The sequence below is a fragment of the Macrobrachium nipponense genome, chromosome 15, assembly GCF_015104395.2.
Source record: "Macrobrachium nipponense isolate FS-2020 chromosome 15, ASM1510439v2, whole genome shotgun sequence".
In the NCBI taxonomy this organism is placed as follows: domain Eukaryota; kingdom Metazoa; phylum Arthropoda; class Malacostraca; order Decapoda; family Palaemonidae; genus Macrobrachium; species Macrobrachium nipponense.
Genome location: NC_087208.1, coordinates 52,117,961 through 52,124,192, shown reverse-complemented (window position 1 = coordinate 52,124,192; position 6,232 = coordinate 52,117,961). Strand labels below are relative to the sequence as shown.

Sequence of the window (6,232 nt, the reverse complement as noted above, 5' to 3'; positions counted from 1 at the left end):
ATAATTAATCAGGCACTACTAACACGATCCAAAATGAAATGGGTATTACGAATACCACCTACGTCTAACAAAAAAAAAAAAAGTTTGTTCGAATTTGCAGGCGAGGTCAATAAAACTGCACCTATCTTCCACTCGAAAATAGGGCCACTTCACTCATGGTACGGATGAAGAGACATTAGTCCAATAACGCAAAGTATTACAAGGAACGTTGAGAATACTTACAGATATGGTTTAATAACGCCAGGTATTACACGGAATGTTATAAACATTCAGGGCTATAAATTACTGCACTCTTAAACAATAACGAACATCGTCATAATGAACGGAAGTTCATTTCGACATGACGATAATACAACTGAAACAGTCAGAGAGAGAGAGAGAGAGAGAGAGAGAGAGAGAGAGAGAGAGAGAGAGAATCATCACTTCTAAAGCAATATCATCAATGTTTTAAGATGCCCATCTGAACCTGAAAACAATACAGGTGAAACAATAAAAAACAGAGAGAGAGAGAGAGAGAGAGAGAGAAACATAATTTGAAAACAATGATATCATTATGGTTGTTTTTAGATTTAGGAGACTTATTTGAACCTGGCAACAATACAGGTGAAACAATAATAATAATAAAAAAAAGAACTGAGAGAGAGAGAGAGAGAAAAGTAAAATAAAAAAAAAATATCGCATTACAAAAGAAGGATGCTTATCTAAACATGACCAACAACACTGATGAAGCAATCAAAAAGAGAGAGAGAGAGAGAGAGAGAGAGAGAGAGAGAGAGAGAGGGGGGGGGGGAAATCTGATAAAAACTGACAGACAACTCACTTTCATCGGAGGCGTGAGATCGAATTGTTAGTATCCCGAAGATAATGATAACGATACGGTGAGCGAGTGTGGCCCTGTGCAATGTACTATATTATATTCCTCTGGAACACACCGGTGCCTGGTCTTCTTTTCTTTCTTCTGTTCTCATTTATCAAGAGGCAGGCAGGGTCGAGTAGGTGTTATAACCACTAATTAAGTCATTTTTCACTGGGTTCGTTTTGTACTCATTTAAACCGTTTTTGAACGTACAATTTATCACGGGCAAGTTCCCAGTCAACGCCACTGACGTCAAAATGTAAACAGCGATCTACTAGCACCAAAAATATGAACAATAATTCATCCGTCCAAATGTAAACAGCGATCGATTAACAAGAAAAATATAAACAATAAAATTTATCAGAGTTGACAGACGTATATTATTTCACTTTCTCTCATTTCAGAATGTAAACAATAATGAATTTGTTGACGTCAAAATATAAACAAAGATTTATCTGTACAATAATTAATCTGTTGACGTCAAAATGTACACAATATAATTTATCCGTCAAAATGTAAACAATATAATTTATCAGAGTTGAAACGCGTGCATTATTTCACTTCCTCTCATTTCAGAATGTAAACAACAATTATTTTGGTGACGTCAAAATGTAAACGATGATTTATCAGAGCTGAAACTATATTTTAAAATTTCACTTTTCTTTCTCTGAGCACTGCGTAAAAACGAAGAAAAACCAGCGAGGTAACTCTTGTAAGGCACGCGTGAAACGCAAGATTTGACGCTTCACTGGCTGGCTGACAGATAAAAAGAACAACAACAAACTGCAAGCAACACAACGCACGCACGAACCCACACTAAGCGGTTCCCCCGGGTCCCTCCACTGACGGCAACAAAACACGCCCACCACACTCACTGGCTCAGACCACACTGAGATGTGAGAAGTGAGGAGAATGTTTGTGCCACTGGACGGGGCCAGCCAGCCACTACTTCGGTCAACTGAACGCTCGTGTCACCCTCCTGCCTCCTCTCACTCTCTTTCGCTCCACTCTCGCTCTCTTTCCCACCCCCAGCAGCAGTTGCAGTAGCAGCCGCAGCAAGAGAGAGAGAAACTTGCATACCAACAATCTCTCCCCTGACCTAAGCTATACAGCAATTATTACTATATATATTTCTCTAGAGAGAGAGAAACTTGCAAACCAGCATCTCTTCCCCGACCCAAGCTACACAGCAATTATTATTACTATCTCTCTCTCTCTCTCTCTCTCTCTCTCTCTCTCTCTCTCTCTCTCTCTCCGAAGGCAAAACTGCAAATCAATTCCACGTGGTCTCCCAAGACCCAGTTACCAAGTGACACAGTAGCTACAACATCCGTTATGAGCGCACTATACTAAATACCCTGTAATACACTCTATAACGTTAGCGGACACCTATATAAACTATAACTATAAAAAAACGTCCTCCAACGGGTAATCCTGCTCTCTCTCTCCTCTCTCTCTCTCTCTCTCTCTCTCTCTCTCTCTCTCTACCTACCTACAAAGCCACTTCCTCCCGGTGCAAGTCTCACACGTCTGTCTGTCTCTGTCTATTTCCTCTTCTGTTTGCAGGTAGAAAAGCACTAGAATTCACGACTGACATATATAATGTTAGTCCCTAATAAGAAATTTGTATTAAAATGTCTGAATAAAAAAAATATATACATAACCCAGTCTAAAGCTTATGTATACTACATGGGAGCTCTACAATACAGAAAATCAGTTACATAAAATTAATCTGAAGAGAGAGAGAGACAGAGAGAGAGAGAGAGAGAGAGACCTGGTTTAATGGGCACGTGACCAGAGTTCACATACTTAAGCTTTCCTAAAGAAACAGTACTATTATCATTCCAACTGAGGTAGTGACTGCACGCACTATTATATCAGAGATTTAAAAATGAAGATCCAAAAACGATGGAAATAAAAACAACCAATTAAAAAATGAAGAGCCACAAATAATGAAAATAAAAACAGACGAATACAAATGAGGCGCCAAGACCGATGAAAATAAAAATAACAAACTTTAATGACACTAAAATAAAAATGAAGAACCCCATTGAACCAATATCCTCAAGAAGTCTCCATCAACAACAAGAACCCAGAGCTGGAAGGGACTCTGGGAAGGGAAGAGGAAAAAAAAGAGAAGAGAAGAGAAGAGAGGGAGAAAAGACAAAAAGGGAAAGAGAAGAGAAGGGCGTGGCCCCTCCATAAGGCCCGAGACGGGAAAAGAGTCATCAATCATCACAGAAGATGATCATCTTATTATATTATCAGAAGCACCGAAGCCAGTTTGATATACAGCGTACAACACTCTATGCAACTCTCAGCCCCGGCCCATGACTATCGGCCGCGGGCAGGTGGTGGCCTGTTTGTTGACACCTGTAAGTGGTGCCAGAAACACGATCTGGGCTAACTTTAACCTTGAATGAAATAAAAAACGGCTAAGGCTAGAGGACTGCAATTGGGTAGCCCACTGCCCTCAGTAGTTTTCGAGATCTAAGGGCGGACAGAGCAAATGTGGACAGACAAACAAAAGTCATCTCAATAAGTTTTCTTTTACAGAAAACTAAAAGGTTCAGTAGACACAGGGGAGTGAGAGGGCAGGAAGTGGCCCAATGAAAAGCTGTGTACATTTTGCAATAGGCGTGACAGGCTCTCTAACACTGTTATAGTGCCAGTGATATATTTACTTGGTAACATCTCACTCTCTCTTCATGTCACCAAAGAGCATACAGACGTATACTCTTCGCTGTCACTACTAAAAGAAATTCCTTTTTCCATTCGAATAAAAGGATATGAAACATAAAATTTAAGGTTGAAGGCCAAGCCGTGGGACCTATGAGTTCTCTTAGCACTGACAGGACACTGAATAAAAAAGGTTTTTAAAATGTAACAGGAGGAAAGCCTTGCAGTTGAACTATGAAATAATTCTTAGGATAAGGTAGAAAAAGTAAGATGGAAAAGAGTATAGGGTTGCAGCTGGGGGCCGAAGGGTAGTGAGTAAGTAAGGTGCAAGAAAGAGTATAGGGTTGCAGCTGGGGGCCGAAGGGTAGTAAGTAAGTAAGGTGCAAGAAAGAGTATAGGGTTGCAGCTGGGGGCCGAAGGGTAGTAAGTAAGATGGAAGAAAGAGGATAGGGTTGCAGCTAGGGGCCGAGGGGTAGTAAGTAAGTAAGGTGCAAGAAAGAGTATAGGGTTGCAGCTGGGGGCCGAAGGGTAGTAAGTAAGATGGTGAAAGAGGATAGGGTCAGAATAGGGGCGAGTAGTAAGCTAAGTAAGTGCAAGAAAGAGTAGGGTTGGGTTGCTAGGGGCCGAAGGGGTAGTAAGAAGTAAGGTGCAAGATAGATAGTGCAGTGGGGCCGAAGTAGTAAGTAAGATGAAGAAAGAGGATAGGGTTGCAGCTAAGGGGCGAGTGGAAGGAAAGAGGTAGTTAAATAAGGGATAGAAAAAGAGGAAGAAGAGGATAGGGTTGCAGCAGGGGGCTGAAGGGTAGTAAGTAAGAAGGAACAAAGAGGATAGGGTTGAGCTAGGGGCCGAAGAGACTAACGGCACTAACCCCCTCAGGAGTCCCAGAGTAGGATTCCCAGTTGAACATGGAAGCCGCGTTCACGCTGTTGCATGTAACGCCACAGTGAAAATGCTCTTAAGAAAGCCAAGCGACGAAATAAACGGATACAAATCAATAAAGAAGTCCCTGATCCCGCACAAAGTCGTCTGCGAGGATAAATCTTGGCAAATTTTGCAACTATGAATCCCCACTCATCTCTGGTTTGGAATGGAATGGAATATAGAATTTAGGCTAGATGCCAATTGCTGGGACCTATGAGGTCATTCAGCGCTGGAAGGGAAATAGAGAGTAGGGTTTGAAAGGCATAACAGGAGGAAAACCTCGCAACTACTAAAGAGAATACAAACGGAAGTACAATAAAAGGAAAGATAAGGGGTTACAGCTACGGGCCTGAGGAAGGGACTCTGCAAAGAACCTCACGTAATGCCTACAGTGCACTGCGTGAGGTGCACTGACGGCATTACACCCCTAAGGGAGGGTATCTTCGGTGTTAACAAATGACATGACCTCCGGACGAAAGCCCTCCCAAGTTGAAGTAACCAACATTTTAATAATCTCGGGAGACAGGGCACTGATCCCTACTAATCCAAATGCAGATGATGCTAGGCAGGGTCGAGTCCACAATGAGGGAATAAAGAGAGAAGAGGGAGGGAGAGGGAGAGGGAGAGGAGGGGTTATATCACACGCGATGAGGACGTCCTTCACTTTCATATCACATTCAAGCTGCCGTGATAAAAGGGTTGTTGGGTTATAATAGGCCGCGTTCGGGATTAGCCCAAAGGGGCACGGATCAAGTACACCAATACAAACTGTTTCTATACATACACACCCATATATATATACATATACATACACACACACACACACACAACACACACACATATATATATATATATATATATATATATATATATATATATATATATATATATATATTCTTATAATAAGTTTTGTAATGCAATTATAATTTTGGTAATATGATTAATTCACCTCAGAACCTGTGTATCATGTTATGAAATGTATGTTTTTGTGTTCAGATTCCCACATTTAAAGATAACACATGTGAAGTAGTGTAACTTTTCATTTTTAAACAAACATAAGGGGGAGAGAGGAAAAACGTACGTAAGACAGAGAGAAAGAGTAACAGGAGAGGGTTTTTTTTCACGACTTGAGAATACCTTACCTAAGCTAATTTTTTATAGTTCCAATCTGGCCTGTGCCTAAACAAGGGGCCCTTGTTCATAGAAATATATGAACATAGCAAAAGAGGCCCATACTCGATATCCCTATAGAGATGACGTATTATGTTTTCGTGTTGCTAACCGCCCATTTGCTGATACGCATATGGAGATAGAGAACTATTCATTCGATTCCGAGACCTAGCCGCTGGCTTGAGGGATAGGATCTCTCTCTCTTTCAAAGCTCTCTCTCTTGCGCTCACTCATTCGCGAGTGCTTCATTAACGTAATAATGTAACTTACATTTGTATTTGAGAAGGTCACTCATATAATTTAGTAAAATATGTGTTGTTTGTGGAATCTGGACATAGTATTATTTCAAATAGTTTTGTGAAGGCGCCACGAAAGTGTAAAAGTGTGTAACAGGCCTTTCTCTTGAGTGAGAAGCTGCAGCTGCGTACGTATACAGGTTTTTTTCAAATGTTTTGAAGTGCACTTCAAGGTTTTATTTTACCATTGGATAAAATTATCATTTTCAATACATTTTTCTTTTGCTTTGTTCTTTTGACATTTCCATTTTTATATGCTAAATGTTTGTACTGTCAATGCTTTAATTGTTTTCGTATTATGCATTATGTT

General features: G+C 40.6%; 1 protein-coding gene across 11 annotated transcripts in view; it reads right to left on the bottom strand.

Moving 5' to 3' along the window:
• The window catches only part of LOC135194931 (uncharacterized), a 1,136,289-nt gene that overhangs the window by 868,382 nt on the left and 261,675 nt on the right, over positions 1 to 6,232 (bottom strand). For 2 of the 11 annotated variants that reach the window (XM_064221147.1, XM_064221141.1), the window contains exons 1-2: positions 1,668 to 1,797; positions 821 to 1,127 (exon numbers count right to left, since the gene is read on the bottom strand). The exons of 5 other annotated variants lie outside the window; for them this stretch is intronic. The gene's annotated coding sequence lies outside the window, so the exon portion shown is untranslated. Of the gene's footprint in view, positions 1 to 820; positions 1,131 to 1,659; positions 1,798 to 6,232 lie in introns of those variants that run through there. 4 more of the 11 variants (XM_064221142.1, XM_064221143.1, XM_064221145.1 and 1 more) reach the window with 4 other exon arrangements.